Source organism: Lepisosteus platostomus, unplaced genomic scaffold, assembly GCF_059453375.1.
Source record: "Lepisosteus platostomus isolate fLepPlt1 unplaced genomic scaffold, fLepPlt1.hap1 Scaffold_30_H1, whole genome shotgun sequence".
Taxonomy (NCBI): domain Eukaryota; kingdom Metazoa; phylum Chordata; class Actinopteri; order Semionotiformes; family Lepisosteidae; genus Lepisosteus; species Lepisosteus platostomus.
The window spans coordinates 904985-923173 of record NW_028291658.1 but is presented as its reverse complement, the minus strand read 5'-3'; the positions used below and the strand labels follow the sequence as shown (position 1 = coordinate 923173).

The 18189-nt window shown below is 47.3% G+C and overlaps 4 non-coding genes and 2 pseudogenes across 4 annotated transcripts; 4 read left to right on the top strand and 2 right to left on the bottom strand.

Moving 5' to 3' along the window:
• The first annotated feature begins 407 nt into the window (after window positions 1-407).
• On the top strand, window positions 408-489 carry trnas-aga (transfer RNA serine (anticodon AGA)). Its single transcript has one exon. It is a non-coding gene; the product is annotated as a tRNA-Ser (tRNA).
• A 213-nt stretch (window positions 490-702) lies between these two features.
• Window positions 703-773, top strand: trnag-gcc (transfer RNA glycine (anticodon GCC)). Its single transcript has one exon. It is a non-coding gene; the product is annotated as a tRNA-Gly (tRNA).
• A 10271-nt stretch (window positions 774-11044) lies between these two features.
• On the bottom strand, window positions 11045-11186 carry LOC148635013 (U4 spliceosomal RNA). Its single transcript, XR_015933440.1, has one exon. It is a non-coding gene; the product is annotated as a U4 spliceosomal RNA (small nuclear RNA).
• Window positions 11187-12478: 1292 nt separating this feature from the next.
• On the top strand, window positions 12479-12597 carry LOC148635012 (5S ribosomal RNA). Its single transcript, XR_015933486.1, has one exon. It is a non-coding gene; the product is annotated as a 5S ribosomal RNA (ribosomal RNA).
• Window positions 12598-15993: 3396 nt separating this feature from the next.
• On the bottom strand, window positions 15994-16120 carry LOC148635011 (U1 spliceosomal RNA; annotated as a pseudogene).
• Window positions 16121-17895: 1775 nt separating this feature from the next.
• LOC148635010 (5S ribosomal RNA) lies at window positions 17896-18004 on the top strand (annotated as a pseudogene).
• Window positions 18005-18189: the final 185 nt, after the last annotated feature.

The window sequence follows — 18189 nt, the reverse complement described above, 5'->3', positions numbered from 1 at the left end:
GGGACGTGAGGGTTTTCGTTTGTTCGTTTTGTTTTGCTCTGCTTTGCTTTGTTTTGCTTTCCATCGCGTTGGTAAGAGCGTAAATAAAAAGGCGATTCCTGTGTCTACCACTAATGTAAGAACTATTTCAAGTGCGACGTGGTGCGGCTTTTCAAATGCTTGTGGGCATTTCTCTGTTGTTGATTCTTTTTTTGTGTGTAACAAAGTGGCATTTTCATGTCCGGACGGGGAGACTTTATCATTCCGACATGAAGCCACCCTTAAGTCCTCTGAGGCGTGTCTGTCTGCAAGGCTTGTATTTTGGAAATGTTTTTTTGAAACGGAGAACGACTTTGAAATAGGCTTCCGCCGGCGCCTCGCGATCCAGGTAAGATTGTAGCAAGAACGCAGCGGCAGTGGGGCTTGCTGTAGTCGTGGCCGAGTGGTTAAGGCGATGGACTAGAAATCCATTGGGGTCTCCCCGCGCATGTTCGAATCCTGCCGACTACGTTGTCCGCCTTCAGTCGGTGTGTTCCGGCACAAGCAAAGAAGCGCGCCTCTTTTCTGTTCCTGGTGGTTTTAAAACGCCCAATCGCTTGTACCCGCTGCCTTGGAAATAAGTTCTTCAGCGTCCGCAAATGGCATTTTGCAGCTGGAAGCAGATGTCGACGCGTTTTGCACAGAGCACCAAAAAAGCGTCTTTTTTGAAGGCCCAGGCACTGAGCATTGGTGGTTCAGTGGTAGAATTCTCGCCTGCCACGCGGGAGGCTCGGGTTCGATTCCCGGCCAATGCAGTGGCTTTTGCAGCGAGCGGCTCCATCACTTGCATCCCCTTGCAACTCGCAACTAAAAACCCACTGAAGCTAAGCAAGTGTGAGCCAGGTCAGTACCTGGATGAGGATGAGCTACAGGGAAAAACAAAGCTTCCAGCTGGAAGCGGTGTTAATGGTGCCGGCGGGGGGGCGCTCACCCTGAGGTCTGTGCGGGTCCCAATGCCCCAGTATAGTGACGGAGATGCTGTGTTGTAAAAGGGCGCTGTCTTTTGGATGAGATGTAAAACCGAGGAAACAGCGCTCTGTGGTCATTCAAAATGACCACCAAAACCTTTGACAAAAGCTCTTGGTAATTGATGGTCTTCAATAATGCTTCTCCTTTAGGTACATTTTAAATCAGCTGAAAAATGCTGTGAAATGGGGGGGCACTTCAGGCCAGTGTAGGATTTGGGTTACAAGAACCATGAAACTGCACGAGAAAGCCCGTACACTGAATTACACGGCTTTCTATTCAAAGGAGGACAAAAGAAATTCCCTGAGTTTGATTTTTTGCAGCACAGAGAGGAGCACTGTCGTGAGGCCGGTTAGCTCAGTTGGTTAGAGCGTGGTGCTAATAACGCCAAGGTCGCGGGTTTGAGCCCTGTACGGGCCAGGTCTAGGTCCAGGTACCTGTTTGTGAAACAGGCAAATGACTGTCTCAGGGGCCCATTCCTCATTCTCAAGACACATGTATGCAGTATGTACACCATGCATTGAGCAATAGGGACTGAATACACCACAGGTAAGGTTAGAAGTCATTCTGAGGTGCCACATGTGAGGGATACAGCTAGGCATCCGAAATGTAGGGTTTGAGACCCTCCAGGAGTACTGCATCCTTTGAGACAGACCCGTGCATGTTAAACAAATGATCATTTCTTTCGGCATTAGGGACTAAATATACTAAACATATGATGCTAAAATGTTATTTTCACATATATTAATGTAATAAATGATTGCTTATGCTTTATAAACAAATCTAATTAAAATAAAAGCTTAAGTTTTGTATTTATCTTGTACCATAGAACATGATTTTCTTTGTATTTCAAGCCCACAAAGTGTCCAAATGACGCACTACATGATATAAGGAAGATTATCACATGCATATCGGTATTATCTTTCTTATGAAAATGCATTCCTTTCATTACCTTTTACTTTTTAAAATGAACTCAAATTGAGTATAATGTAATAATTTAAGTAGAATAGATTCTAATAATATAATGATCCAGTGTTTTGCACTACTTCACTGCTTCACTGCTCTATGCCATCTGGAAATAAATCCTCAGACTGCTTACTGCCCTGGGCATGTACCAATAAATTAAAGGAGCACATCTGTTTATCACTGCGTTGAAGCAGGAGACACACAGTCTCTGCAAACACATCCTAGATACAGTGTTCCAGCACCTTTGACCTCATCCAGAACGTATCATTTCTTGAAAGGGATTGCTGTCCGAATGCACATCTGAATCCCAAACAGAATCTCTAGTAAAATACGATCATTTGTGAAACAGGCAAATGACTGTCTCAGGGGCCCATTCCTCATTGTCAGACACATGTATGGAATGCTTTCACCGTGCATTGAGCAATAGGGATTAAAAACACCGCAGGTAAGGTTAGATGTCATGTTCTATGATCATTTCTTTCAGCATTAGGGACTAAATATACTAAACGTATGATGCTAAAATGTTATTTTCACATATATTAATGTAATAAATGATTGCTTATGCTTTATAAACAAATCTAATTAAAATAAAAGCTTAAGTTTTGTATTTATCTTGTACCATAGAACATGATTTGCTTTGTATTTCAAGCCCACAAAGTGTCCAAATGTTCTATGATCATTTCTTTCAGCATTAGGGACTAAATATACCAAACGTATGATGCTAAAATCCTGAAAAAAGGATGTGCTCCATCTCGTCAGTAGATTGGATTCCAAAACTGATTTGGGTCAATATACATTACCTTTGAAATTAAAGTACAGTCTACTGTAGGGAACCATCAACTTAGAAAGCATTGGCCTTCCCTGGGGGTCAGGTAGGTGCAAAAGATAAACCTTTATCCTATCTTTATCTTAAGATAAGTGGCCAAGCAGTATTTTGCCAAGTTTCACCAAGCACATCATGTTGCCATAGTAGACAAAGTTCTATAAAATGTTAAATAACTTTTAAAAAAAGCATCTTGGTCTTACAGTACTGTACAAGGTGAATTAAACTGTCCCTGGTAATAAAAAGTAATTAGAAGCATCTCAGAAACTTTATCTCTAGAAACATTAGCTGTTTTATATCATGTAATTTAGTGTGATGTTGTCAGAATTCAAGGACATTATCACACACAGAAATTGGTTCAGTTAAATCTAAAAAACACATCTAAACATGGGTTTAAATGTAACAGAAGTCTAACCTCTTGTCAAAAGATTTAATTCAAGAAGCGATGTAATAAATGATTGCTTATGCTTTATAAAGAAATCTAATTAAAATAAAAGCTTAAGTTTTGTATTTATCTTGTACCATAGAACATGATTTTCTTTGTATTTCAAGCCCACAAAGTGTCCAAATGATGCACTACATGATATAAGGAAGATTATCACATGCATATCGGTATTATCTTTCTTATGAAAATGCATTCCTTTCATTACCTTTTACTTTTTAAAATGAACTCAAATTGTGTATAATGTAATAATTTAAGTAGAATAGATTCAGGTAGGAAATATAGAGTCATGATGTTTATGGCTGACATCATTTCACATGGGTGAATTTTAAGCTAAGAAATAAAAACATTTACAATGAAGATACCATTGCTTAATTTTAAATGCCTTTAAAAAATAAATACCTCCTGAGAATAATTTGCCACTCCCAGATCCTTGGTAAGGTACTGTTTGAATCCAATCAGGAGAGGAGCATCCAGGGAGTGCTTTCTATAGAGTCCAGCTTGGGCCACTCTCTTCCGGCCTGCTGATACTTTTTAACTACTCAGGGCCTGTAAGGATATAAAACACCGGTTTAAACATTTTATACCTATAAGACAAATTAGAATTTTAGTAAAAAATAGATACATCTGAAAAATAAAAAGTCTTACTGCTGATAGAGTTCTTCAGAGCTCACATCTTCCCCTTCCTTATCCGCTTCTGTTTCAGTTTCTAGAGCAGCCTCTGGCATCTCTTCCTCCTGGACTGCGGCCTCTTGCTCAGGGCCGCTGGAATGCAGGTAGATTCTTTTCAACATGCTTTTACATAATATGTTGTAACAATGATTTCAAAAAGAAACTACAGAAGCCTTACAGATTAAAAATATCTCACCTTGCCAATGTGTCTTCAGGCTTCCCATGTACAAAAAGGCCCAAGGACTCTAGCAGTCTTACAACCACTATCCTGTTTGCCTCACCAGACACGATCTCTATTCTGTGGTAATCCACGATGACCCCGTTCTTCAGGTGATTCATCATGTCCTCCCTCGCCTGTTGAGAGGCCATCCTGATGTTTTCTGCCGTGGCGTGCTTCATACACGCCCTCTTCAAGTGAGCAGGAAGCTGATCAAGAGTATTCAGGCACATCTTGCACACCAGGGGAATCCTCGCGGGTTTCCTTTGAAAATAAATAATACCATCTGTGTATAGAAACAAGCTAAGACTGATTTCTTAAATTATCCTTAATTTTCTCTCTCATAGTTTGAGCATAATGATTTTATTGCATTTATATAAGAATTGCTCATTGCTCCTAAATAAATAATGGTTTCATAAAAAAGTGAACACTTGGTCTCAGTCACAGACTTTCCAATAGAAGCCATTGTGGAGTTCAGCAACTGCAGGTCCTAGAAGTGGGGAAGGAATTTTAAAAGAGAAATTGAATTACAATACAGAAGGAATGGCTGAGGGATCACTGAAATATATATATACAAATTCCAAAGACTGAGTCCATATAGAAACAACTACCTTTCATTTTCAGTATAAGAAAAAAAAAACATTATCTTCCAAAGCATCATAAAATTGTCCCTTCTTCCAGACTCTACTTCTCTCTTGTAGTAGTATAGCAGACCTTTCCAGGTGAGCAGATCACAGAGTCCGAAATGAGCTTCCTCCATCAAGCAAAGTACCTGAACATGACTCTGTCTTCATAAAAGCGCCCCTGTAATAAAGAAATTAAATCCGAAATCAAGAGGGCAGTTGCCTACTGAAATACAAGAAGTCATCAATTTTAACCTAGCAACACATTAAAGGCTGCATCTATACAAGTACGATTCTAGAAATGCTCACCAGATTACGTTTTAAGAAGGAACTGCGCCTCAGGTTCCGCCGAGATCTTAACTCGGATGGCAGGATTCAGAGTCCGGAGTGCGGACTGATGGCGCACGGAGAGTCCATATACTGTGGATCCCTCAGTGATCTTCCGCGTATTCAAACCGCCAGCGTGTGACTCCCCTGTCCCCGTGACCTCATTGCTCTGCTCTCTCCTCTGTGCAGCTGAGCACGACTCACGGTAAAATGGAAAAAAATATTCCCTCGACGTGAGATTTATTCTGGAGCGAGCCAGTGTTGCGCATAGCTGCCTTCAAAGCAGTTAACCCAGGTTCGATTCCCGGCCAACGCAGTTACGAATGTTTTCAAATGCTGTCATGAGCCTTGGATTGTGACTAGCAAAGCGAAGCCTTTTGAAAGAGCTAAAGCACTGCAAAACGGAATTGAAGGAGAATCTTACAGGGGATTCTGAGCAGTGTCTGCATACATGCAGTCAGATAAAGGTGCTGAAAGCTTGAGCTACTCTCAATGTCATGCTGCCCTTCCCCGGAGTAAATCTGTTACATTGAAAGAATGCTTCTGGCAGGTTCAAAAAGAGACCCTTGTTAATTGGAGAAATCAATGATTTCGAATGAATTCTGTATGCGTTAAAAGACAGCTATACACAGAAAACATGCAGGACACTGCTCATGATGTTTCCCGAGCAGAAACACAGTGCGTTTTTCCAAGCCATTTGACAAAGCCCACCCACTGAAAACTGCAGCAGATCGTGTAAAGACATTCAACTTTGTAACTACTGCACGCACAGGAAGCAGAATAAATTCCTCTTTTCAAACTGTCAAAGGTTTGCTTTGCGAACGCTGCAGGACATCGCACAATCTCTTTTGAATGGGGACAAACGATTTCTTATGGGGCGCAGTAAGTACAGACGTTTAAAATGCTCCACTCATGCCGACGATGCAGCATGAAGAAGCGCAACCTAACGTTTGACAGACAAAAGCCAGGCGCCGCTACGAGCAATATGAAATCATACTGACAAGCACACGGCGTTTCGCGCTGACACAAAAGTAATCTCGACAGACGCTGTTCTCTGCATAAAGCTGAAAGAGCTAAAGAGCGTTTCTGTTGACACGTAACAAGTTCGTTTCTTTCTACCATGATATCACCACCGGGGTAAAGTTAGCTCGAAGTTCGAAAACGATTTTGGCACGCCTGTAGCGCTTTCACGAAATCTCTTAGAGTTGCGAGAATGGTTGTTTTGTGTATAAAATACATTGTGGATGCTTTCTCAGCCTTTACTTTTTCGATTTTATGACATTTTTTTGACCATGCACGAATATTCTTTTGTCCATATCTTCGCAATGGAAGCACAGAACGCCGTCAAACCAAATGCATTTTAAAGACCACGACTTGTGGATATTTCCACAGCCTTTACATCAAACTATCAGTGAGCTAATTTTTTTTTTTAAATCTCCGGTTTTTCATCGATGCGTAATTACGCACGAACTGGAACCCGGGGGACCGCTGTGTGCACACGTTCACAACGCGAGAAATACTGTTCAATACGGCTTCATGCGAAAAACCCGTATATGACCATAGGAAGCAGAACAGCGCAGTCTCCCATTACCCAGACTGTAAGCACGGGAATAAAGCTTTGTTTGATTTCTGAAACCCTTCCTTTACGCCCTGTTTTCATTCAGGTAAGGGTCAACTATATTCACAATACTACTGACAGCAGGAAGATTAAAATATTCTTTTCTCAGCAGCTTATTAAAAACAGCTCCCATGATGTTCAAACCGATTTTTTACACAGAACACTGACACAGCTTTGCATTCTGAATCTCTTTTTCTCAGGCTTTTATTTAATATGGCACAATGCACTGGGATAGGGGTATTCTGTTCACAAACCAATAGCATTTAAACCACATCACCCACAATGCAGCAAGTGTTTTGCACACTAAGCAGGTCCTCTGACTTTTCCCAGCTTTGTTTTGGGTTGTGGAACCTTTCTTTATATTTTTTAGGATTTTCTGAAGATAACACTACAGGTAATACACTGGGATAGGTGGGTCATCTTCATGGCTCAATAGCATTTCAAATACAGCACCCACACTGTTGAAACCAAGTGTTTTACACACCAGACAGGCCCCCTAACTTTATATAACCTTGCTGTGGCTGTGGCCCCTTTCTTTAATTTTTTATGATTTTTTGAAGATAACACTACAGGTAATACACTGGGATAGGTGGGTCGTCTTCATGGCTCAATAGCATTTCAAATACAGCACCCACTCTGCTGAAACCAAGTGTTTTACACACCACACAGGTCCCCTAACCTTATACAACCTTTCTGTGGTTGTGGCCCCTTTCTTTATTTTTTTAATAAGAATTTTAGTTTTTCAATATGGCACCATTAGACAGGCGGTACATGGGGATTGGGGGGTGCTATTCATGAGTCAATAGCTCTTCAAGCACAACAGCCACAGTGCTGCAACCAGGTGTTTTACACCAGACATTTCCCCTAACCTTATACAACCTTGCTTTGAGTTGTGGAACATTTCTTTATTTTTTAATGTTTTTTTTTACTGTAATCAAGTGTTGTGCTCACTAGGCAGGCCTCCTGACCTTTCACAGTCATGCTTTGTTGTGTGCAACTTTAATTATCTTTTTAGGATTTTTTGAACATGGCAACTTCCACCGAGACGGGTGGGGGGTGTGGGGGTGCTCTTCAATAGCTTTTTCATCTATACACACAAACGGATGTAACCAAGACACTCAGAACCTGTCACGCAGGGGCTGACTGCTGAGGATAGGGATCCAATGCGGTGCCCTTGGTAGGGTTGGCGCGAGACGCAGGCGTAGTCGGAGTAAACAGGCAGGGGCCCGAGTCCGGGAAGGCGTAGAAGTTGCGTCGGTAGGCAGAGGCGTAAATGAAGAGACAGGCTGGGGTCAGGATCCGAGAAAGCGTAAAACAGGCGAAGGTACAAAATCGAGTGGCTAAAGCAGTTGTCGGAAAAGCGGGGTCGAGGTCCAGGGGAGAAGTCATAGTAAGGCAAAGGCGTAGTTAGTAGGTAAGCTCCGGGAGAGAATCTCAATCGTGAGCAATGACCGGGGGACAGATGAGGGTTTAAGTAGAGGACTGATTGACATGTGCACGTTTGGTATGGGGAGAGCTCGAGGGAATGCGGGAGCGCTTGCCTGCGTGAGGGAGATTCATGACAGAACCAACAGAATCAACCTGAACTCATAGAAAAACAAGAATGCCCCCGAGACACCTGAATCCCCCTCCTGGACCACTCTGGTATCAACACCCCCAAACCCATCCATACCAGCTAACAAGATTCAGAATCGGTGCAACCCTCCAACCTGGACCAAGAGCAGGATGGGACAAGAACCTGCACCACACAACGTACACAGGTTTGTATTTTTGGCTGAAGATGAAAATGTCTAACATAGATTGTTTTGGTTCTAGCAAACAATAAAAATAGTTGTTAAAATCCAAACACACATAATGAGATCACTCTCTGTCAGTATGTGTAACATTCTGGGTCTGGGCTCCTCTGTATTTGGGCTAAAGAGAGTTCAACAACATTTATTAAATGCACTGACATCATAATCTGACAAGATCCATTGTTTAGGGGAGACTTGACCACCCACTGTCCCCCTGGTATCGTGAAGCTCATTGTCCTTTAGCTTTCCAAAACCAGAATCACTTGGGACTCCGGGGGGATCGGTGTATGCAAAATATGAATTCCTTATGCAAGAAATTGTATATGGTCAATATAGCGATCATATCTTATCAGCAGATGGTAATCTCCAAGGAACAAGTAATAGGTTTATTCCACGCTGAAAAATGATCAAATGATTGATGAACCCAAGTGATTTGAAAGAAATGTTAAACAACTCAAAGCGAGGTTGTATAAGGTTAGGGGAGCTGTCTGGTGTGTAAAACACCTGGTTGCAGGACTGTGGCTGTTGTGCTTGAAGAGCTATTGACTCATGAATAGCACCCCCCAATCCCCATGTACCGCCTGTCTAATGGTGCCATATTGAAAAACTAAAATTCTTATTAAAAAAATAAAGAAAGGGGCCACAACCACAGCAAGGTTGTATAAGGTTCTGGGGGCTGTCTGGTGTGTAAAACACCTGGTTTCAGCAGTGTGGCTGTTGTATTTGAAATGCTATTGAGCCATGAAGATGACCCACCTGTCCCAGTGTATTACCTGTAGTGTAATCTTCAGAAAATCATAAAAAATTAAAGAAAGGGGCCACAGCTACAGTAAGGTTGTATGAGGTTTGGGGGCCTGTCTGGTGTGTAAAACACTTGGTTTCAGCAGAGTGGGTGCTGTATTTGAAATGCTATTGAGCCATGAAGACGACCCACCCGTCCCAGTGTATTACCTGTAGTGTAATCTTCAGAAAATCATAAAAAATTAAAGAAAGGGGCCACAGCTACAGTAAGGTTGTATGAGGTTTGGGGGCCTGTCTGGTGTGTAAAACACTTGGTTTCAGCAGAGTGGGTGCTGTATTTGAAATGCTATTGAGCCATGAAGACGACCCACCCGTCCCAGTGTATTACCTGTAGTGTAATCTTCAGAAAATCATAAAAAATTAAAGAAAGGGGCCACAGCTACAGTAAGGTTGTATGAGGTTTGGGGGCCTGTCTGGTGTGTAAAACACTTGGTTTCAGCAGAGTGGGTGCTGTATTTGAAATGCTATTGAGCCATGAAGACGACCCACCCGTCCCAGTGTATTACCTGTAGTGTAATCTTCAGAAAATCATAAAAAATTAAAGAAAGGGGCCACAGCTACAGTAAGGTTGTATGAGGTTTGGGGGCCTGTCTGGTGTGTAAAACACTTGGTTTCAGCAGAGTGGGTGCTGTATTTGAAATGCTATTGAGCCATGAAGACGACCCACCTGTCCCAGTGTATTACCTGTAGTGTTATCTTCAGAAACTCATTACAAAATAAAGACAGGGGCCACAGCCACAGTAAGGTTGTATGAGGTTCGGGGGCCTGTCTGGTGTGTAAAACACTTGGTTTCAGCAGTGTGGGTGCTGTATTTGAAATGCTATTGAGCCATGAAGACAACCCACCCATCCCACCTGTAGTGTTATCTTCAGAAAATCCTAAAAAATATAAAGAAAGGTTCCACAACCCAAAATAAAGCTGGGAAAAGTCAGAGGACCTGCTTAGTGTGCAAAACACTTGCAGCATTGTGGGTGCTGTGGTTTAAATGCTATTGGTTTGTGAACAGAATACCCCTATCCCAGTGCATTGTGCCATATTAAATAAAAGCATGAGAAAAAGAGATTCAGAATGCAAAGCTGTGTCAGTGTTCTGTGTAAAAAATCGGTTTGAACATCATGGGAGCTGTTTTTAATAAGATGCTGAGTAAAGAATATTTTAATCTTCCTGCTGTCAGTAGTATTTTCAATATAGTTGACCCTTACCTGAATGAAAACAGGACGTAAAGGAAGGGTTTCAGAAATCAGACAAAGCTTTATTCCCGTGCTTACAGTCTGGGTAATTGGAGACCGCGCTGTTCTGCTTCCTATGGTCATATACGGGTTTTTCGCATGAAGCCGTATTGAACAGTATTTCTCGCTTTGTGAACGTGTGCACACAGCGGTCCCCCGGGTTCCAGTTCGTGCGTAATTACGCATCGATGAAAAACCGGAGGTTTAAAAAAAGATAATTAGCTCACCGATAGATTGATGTAAAGGCTGTGGAAATATCCACAAGTCGTGGTCTTTAAAATGCTTTTGGTTTGAAGGCGTTCTGTGCTTCCATTGCGGAGATATGGTCAAAAGCATATTCGTGCTTGGTCAAAAAAATGTCATAAAAACGAAAAAGTAAAGGCTGAGAAAGCATCCACAATGTATTTTATACACAAAGCAAGTGTTTTTGTAACTCTAAGAGATTTCGTGAAAGCGCTACGGGCGTGCCAAAATCGTTTTCGAACTTCAAGCTAACTTTACCCCGGTGATATCACCGTGACCAAATCTGTCTTTAAACACCTTGCTCAGTCTCTGACGAGACTGTCAAAAATTGCTTTCGCCGATTGTATTGCAAACCGGCAGAAGCGGGGTATTGGGAAAAGTTTTCAACTAGCAATAATCACGCCTCGGCTAACCCTCACAGACTACGATACTGCCACTGCGCAAAGCTGACGGTTGCCAGGCAACCGCGGGGATCCTATGGAAATCGTTATCGATCGTGTCATGGCATGTCGTTGCTATAACGCTTCATATTTGTCGTCTTCTTCTTCTTCTAGCTTGAGGTTTTGAAGAATTTCATGACAGACAAGGGCTCCGTTGGGAACAAAGGGCGTTGTGAGAAAACCGTTGCTTATTTTCAGCAGCAGAAATACAACCCTTTAAATACAAGATGACAGAACAATGACGAAGGGCATGCCGGGAGGAACTCATGCACTACAGAGGAAAGGGGGCGGACACGTACAGTTCACATTCAAGCCACAAGTACTCCTCTTGGATGTTGCACAAACAAATCCTAACGTCTTGAAAGCATTGCAGCATGTTTGTGTCCCACTTCCCGTGGCTGCGGGACGACTGACACGAACGGACAAACACAATCTGTGGCGTTTAGCGTGACATAGTCTTGCAGGCATCGTGCTGTCTCACTGCAATATTATACCGCTGGAGGAAACAGTCCATCTGGCCTTGAAACTCATTTGAACGTCTAGCTACAGCAACTAACAATATCATGATTTATTCAGGATGTGTGGAATCAGCACGTCCCGGAGACAGCTTCCGAAATCGTGAGCATTCTCTGGTGGTAGGGGTGTTCAAGATGGCGCTCAGGTGGGAGGTAAAGTTTAGTGGTTGGGGAGTTTTTTTGAGTTTTTCATGACCTGAATGTTAATTTTTGCTTTTTTTGACTACAGAAAAATAAGGACTTAACACTAGTTGTTTAAACTTCAGTTATAATTGAAAGAAAAAAAAACGATTTTTTTTTAGGTTTAAAAAGTCCGATATGAGTAACACTGGGAAAAGAAAAGAGAGTGCTGGGTCTTCGAAGGAGAACTCTAAGATACCTCAATCGTATATGTATAGCACTACAAAAAAATCGATGGCAACTAAAGGGAAAAGTGAAGCAGCTGCAGGGGCAGCAAGAGGGCGGAGGCGCCGCGCGCCCGGCCGAAGCGTTGGACCGGTGCGCTTTACGTGCTGAAATAAACACGCGACAGCCCCGAAATGTTTCCAGAGTGCTGTGCACTGAAGACTTGCCTGGTGCTCCTCCGTGCAGATTCTTTGTCCTCCTCCAGTGCGGGACGAGCCAACACAAGGGAGCGCATTCGCCAACATCCAGGCACGCAATGCGATTTGGAAAGCAGCTCCTTTCCAAAGAGTTGCACACGAACGATCCTTCAGTCCCGCTCGGGGGGCACGGAAGCCCCGCCACACACAGCTTCAAGTAGCGAGTCAGGCGCCGGGGCTTTCGCTTACGGCCACACCACCCTGAACACGCCCGATCTCGTCTGATCTCGGAAGCTAAGCAGCGTCGGGCCTGGTTAGTACTTGGATGGGAGACTGCCTGGGAATACCAGGTGCTGTAAGCTTTTGCTCTCCCGGCCAGCAGGGGTCGCCGTTGGTGCCGTAGGCTTTGGGAGGAAAACCTGCAGGATGGAAAGGTGATCTATAGCCTCATCTCTAGAGATGTTTTGTTGCTGTGGCATGTGTGTGACCCATATTCAAAAAAAAAAACCCGTCTGTAAAACGAATATCGAAGCTGCCTCTAAATCTGCAAATGAAGATGAGTCGATAAACCACTCGTTTTTCGTATAACTAGACATATATTCATTTGTTACCGATTTCATTCATTGAGCATGGATACAGTAGAGGTACAGCCATTCACTGTTTGACATGTCTGCACTGGTACAGAACCGAGCAATCAGAAAACGGGTGAAACTGTCTTTAGACTCAGCATACAGTACCGAGGCCCCCCATGACCAAATAAAGGCTAACCTCGATAATCAGCCTAAAGAACGCAGACTACAGCAAAACGACTGACTTTGAAAAGGGAATGAACGTCCGGAAGGAGTAGTGGAACTAGCTTGAGATGCTTCTCCGGACCCCTAACTAAAAGCCAGCGAGAACCAGCAGTGGCGTCCACTCCTGTCGAACCGGGATCCTTCCGCAGCCACGCAGCTCGTGGTGTCCTAACCCTCCCGTATCTGATTTTGGACCAAGCACATCAGGGGAGAGCGCGAACGCAGTCCCCCACTACCAGAAATTATGCAGTCGAGATTCCCACATTTTTTTTTTTTTTTCTTATAAAATATACTTTATTCGGAAAAAAAACACATCTCAAAAAGAAAACATCTCATACAGTAACACTCCACAAATTCAAACATCGGCGGAACGGCGGTGATTGTCCGTTATCAATCAATGCAAGGGTGGGCGGATTTGCGCTATTATGAGTGTCCCTCCAAACCCTACCACTTGCTGTAACCCATTAATCCCTGTACAGGGTCCATAGGCCTTTCCAGCGCTCCTTTGCCGTGGGGAAACCCCATTTAGCAACGTCGCGCTTCATCCTCCTCCTGAGGTCCGCCAGGATCCTCTCCTCCAGCTCCCTCGCTCCCCACTTGTTGTTGTGCCGGATGAGATTGTTCCTCGCGTCCCACAGGCCTTTCTTTGTGAGGGACAGCAGCAGCCACAACAGGAACTGCGTCCCCCTGTCCAGTCCGGTAGGTGCCAGCCCCAGCAGAACGTACTGGTAACTGAGCACCGCACCCGTCCCCAGGAGTTGCATTATGTTGTCCATTCTGCCCCACACCGCCTTGGCGAAGGGGCAGCTCCAGAAAACGTGCTCCTGAGTCTCCTCGACGAAACACGTGTCCCGGGGGCAATGCGGATTCCTGGAAATCGAGTGTCTGTAGAGGACCTCTCTGGTAGCCAGTCTCTTGTGAACGGCCATCCAGTTGAGGTCCTTCAGTTCGTTGTCCAGTTCTTTCGGCTGCGTTCTTTCCCAGACTTGTCTGGGAACTCGCAGCCTTTCGTTGGCGACCAGGTGCCCCCTCACCTCTTTGTACAGAGCTCTGTGGTTGGTGCAGAGCTCTGGCTGTCTCGTGGCCTCGTACCTCCTGCTCCACTTGACAGCGTGGGTGTAGAACTCCGGTCGCCTCTCTGCCTTGGGCCCAGTGTTTGACCACTGGACCAAATGCCTCATCGGGATGGAGAGCCACAGCCTGACAAAGTACTGGTACTTGTGGCCGATGGGCTCCCGCAGCGCCCGACAGAGGTTGCAGAAGAAGATGCAGTCGAGTTTCAGGGGGAAATGTGGGACATCTCGACCCCCTTCCTCGACCGGCTGACACATCCGGTTTCTGGTGATGGACTCGTACCTGCCGCCCCAGACGAAGCCGAAGATCATCCCTTGCAGCGCTCGTCTGAGTCTGGCCGGCAGCGGGTACACCACCGCCAGGTAAACCAAAGCCGGCAGGACGTCTGCTTTCAACACCATCACTTTCCCTGTGTAGGACAGTGACCGCGTTTTCCACAGACCCAGCTTCGCGTTCACCTTGGCGATCCTCTCAGTCCAGTTGTTGGTCTCGTTGTCCTGGCTCTGGAAGGAAACCCCCAGTATTCTGAGGGGCTCCGTGCAGAGCTCGAGACCCTCCGGCGCCGTCGTCCTGTGCTTCCAGGGCCCGAAGAACTTCAGTTTGCTCTTTCGGCGGTTGAGCTTCGACCCCGAGGCTCTGGAGTATTGCTCCATGACCTGCAGGGCCCTCCTCAACCCCCTGTCCGACCTCAGGAACAGCGTCGTGTCGTCGGCGTACTGGGAGATCTTCAGGGTTTCCCCCGCGCCTCCCGGTATCTCCAGGCCGTCGATGACGGGGTCCCGTCTCACCGCCTCTGCTAAGGGCTCTGTGAAGAGAACATAGAGAAGGGGTGAAAGGGGGCAGCCCTGTCGTACTCCGGATTCCTGGGGAATGAAATCCCCCAGGTTTCCGTTCACGTTCACTCTGCTGCCCACGTCAGAGTACAGAATCTGAATCCAGCGGCTGAAACTCTCTCCGAAACCGAAGCGTTCCAGCACCCTGAACAGATAGCTGTGGTTCACTCTGTCGAAGGCTTTCTCCTGGTCCAGGCTGACCACCATCATGGGCACGTTCCGGTCCTCGGCCCAGGCGATGGCGTCTCTGGTCAGCTGGAGGTTCCAGCTGACGGATCGCCCCTCCACCCCACACGTCTGGTCGCTGTGGATGATGTGGGGGAGGGCGGTTCTCAGTCTGCCGGTCAGGAGCTTGGACAGGATCTTTACGTCCACGCAGAGCATCGTGATCGGCCTCCAGTTTTTGAGGTCGGCGGCGTCTCCTCCCTTGAAGAGCAGGGAGATGACGCCCTCCCTCATGGTGTCTCCGAGTTTCCCCCGGCGGAAGATCTCCTGCGCCACTTCCACCAGATCTGCCGCCAGGGTGTCCCAGAAGCAGGTGTAGAATTCCTTGGGGAGTCCGTCCGGCCCCGGCACCTTGCCATTCTCCATGGACAAGAGCGCCGCCTTCAGCTCCTCGGCCGTGATCGGACCCTCCAAGTCCTCCCTCACCTCCTCCGGTACTCGTGCCGTCAGCCCCTCCAGAAAAGCATCGCCTGCCTCCGCCTCCGTCTGCTTTTCCGAAAAGAGCTCCGTGTAGAAAGCGGTGGCCGCCTCCACTTTGTCGCTCTCGTCCAGCACTTCCTCTCCATCTCCCCGTCTCAGGCTGTGGATCACCCTCTTTTTCTGGGCTCCCCGGACCTGGTTGAAGAAATAGGAGGAACAGGTTTCATTATTTTCGTAATGCTCCCTCTGTGCCTTGACGAGGAAAGCCTTGGCTTTCTCCGTGTGCAGTCTGCGGAGCCTCTCCTTCAGGTCCCGTGCCCGGGCTGAATTGAAGGCTCCTCCCCGGTTAGCCGAGCTGTACTCCTCCTCGAGTTGCCTCTGGAGTCGTGCAGCTTCCTTCCTCTCCCTGGCCGCCTCCTCCTCGAGATTCCAACATTTGGGGAATTCGCAGGGGTCAGCACAGCCGGAGTGCAATGGCCGAGCCTCGCCCTGGGTGAACCTCCTTCTTGATCAAGGTATCTCCCCTGCCAGGTAAGTATGAGTTAAACAGGCCCCTGCAAGCGGCCCGCACCCACAGCACAAATCGCGCAGCCTAGGCCACCTCCTCGCCCCGCACGCCACCGCCTCCTGCTGGGCCCACTCTTTCACACACTCACACGCCACACTAACACTCAAAAGTGTGGGCAAAACGAGAAAACGAGCGCGCCGTTTCCTACACATCTGCATTCGCCGTTATGCATTCGCAGCATGTCCCGGGATGCAATTCGGCCTCATCTGCATAACTCCAGACCGGCAGATCGCCACGCAAGCTCGCGACGTGCGCCTGTCACACACCGAACAAACCTTTTCAGCAATTTCCAAAAAACGGGCCTGCTCGCCTGCCCACAAGGCTCCGTCTCTTACCTGCTCTCCAGAGCCTGCTGCCTTCTGTGCTTTTCTCTCGGCACCGCTGCAGCGCACACAACTCCTGCAGCGGGAGGGGGGGAGAAAGTTCCTGCGCTCCGCCGCAGGGAAGGCTCGCTCCGTGCGCACACGTCCTTTCGATGCCAGTCCAACAAGTGCTCCGCATTAGCTGCGTCGGGGCTCCGGCGTGTCGCACCTCACCTCACCTCGCACTGCCCCCTCCTTGAATGTCTGCCGCTGGGCATGCCCCGCTCTCCTCCGCCTTATCTTATCGCGTGTGAGCACCGACAATGGCCACAATGCCGGGGAATGGCACCTGTAAAGTGTTAATTGGGGCACAGGAACAGCCCGTCTCGTCTCGGGGGGGCCGGCTTCAGAGACAATACAGCAAACACAGCGGGGCGGGGGAAGAAGACGACACCACACATGCGGGTACATTCAGCTCCGGCGGGAACGAGACATTTGTCGGTCTTTTCAAGTGCCGAGAGCCGAGCAATCCTTCACTTGTATCGTTTCTCCCCGGTGACTAGATCTGGCCCTGCGACTCTCGACTGGGCTCACCCCCGGGGCAGCCCAGCAGGTGTGAGCCTGGCCGGCACCCGGATGGGAGATTCCACCCCGGAAAAGCTCCGGTTGCTGCTGCTCCTGCAAGAGGTGTGACTGGGACCAGTAGGGAGCGCTCACCCTGCGGGCTGTGTGGCTCTCTTACGCCCCAGCCTCCTGATGGCGACACTCTGCTGCACAAACAGAGGTCAAACCGAGGTCCCGACCCTCCTTGGCCATTAGGAAACCCCAGGGCGTCTCTCAAAAAGAGACGCCGGGGGTGTCCCTCTGGTGTTAGTGCTCCCCTTTACCCATCAGTCGGGGTCTCCTCCTAATCCCCGTCTCACCTGTAACAATCAATGACGAGGCCCCCCTGTCCGTGAGATTTAGTACTCGCGCAAGAGACCGGGGGCAGAGCGCGAACGCGGTCCCCCGCCCCCCACAAAGTGCGCGCTCCGGGTCCTGCAACACAGCGGAAGGGCAGCGAGAAGGAGCCTCTTGCTCTGACGCCGCAAGGCCACAAGAGGGCGGAGGCGCCGCGCGCCCGGCCGACGTGTTGGACCGGTGCGCTTTACGTGCTGAAATAAACACGCGAAAGCCCCGAAATGTTTCCAGAGTGCTGTGCACTGGAGGTTTTTGTCTGGTGAAGACTTGCCTGGTGCTCCTCCGTGCAGATTGTTTGTCCTCCTCCAGTGCGGGACGAGCCAACACAAGGGAGCGCATTCGCCAACATCCAGGCACGCAATGCGATTTGGAAAGCAGCTCCTTTCCAAAGAGTTGCACACGAACGATCCTTCAGTCCCGCTCGGGGGGCACGGAACCCCTGCCACACACAGCTTCAAGTAGCGAGGCAGGCGCCAGGGCTTTCGCTTACGGCCACACCACCCTGAACACGCCTGATCTCGGAAGCTAAGCAGCGTCGGGCCTGGTTAGTACTTGGATGGGAGACTGCCTGGAAATACCAGGTGCTGTAAGCTTTTGCTCTCCCGGCCAGCAGGGGTCGCCGTTGGTGCCGTAGGCTTTGGGAGGAAAACCTGCAGGATGGAAAGGTGATCTATAGCCTCATCTCTAGAGATGTTTTGTTGCTGTGGCATGTGTGTGACCCATATTCAAAAAAAAAAACCCGTCTGTAAAACGAATATCGAAGCTGCCTCTAAATCTG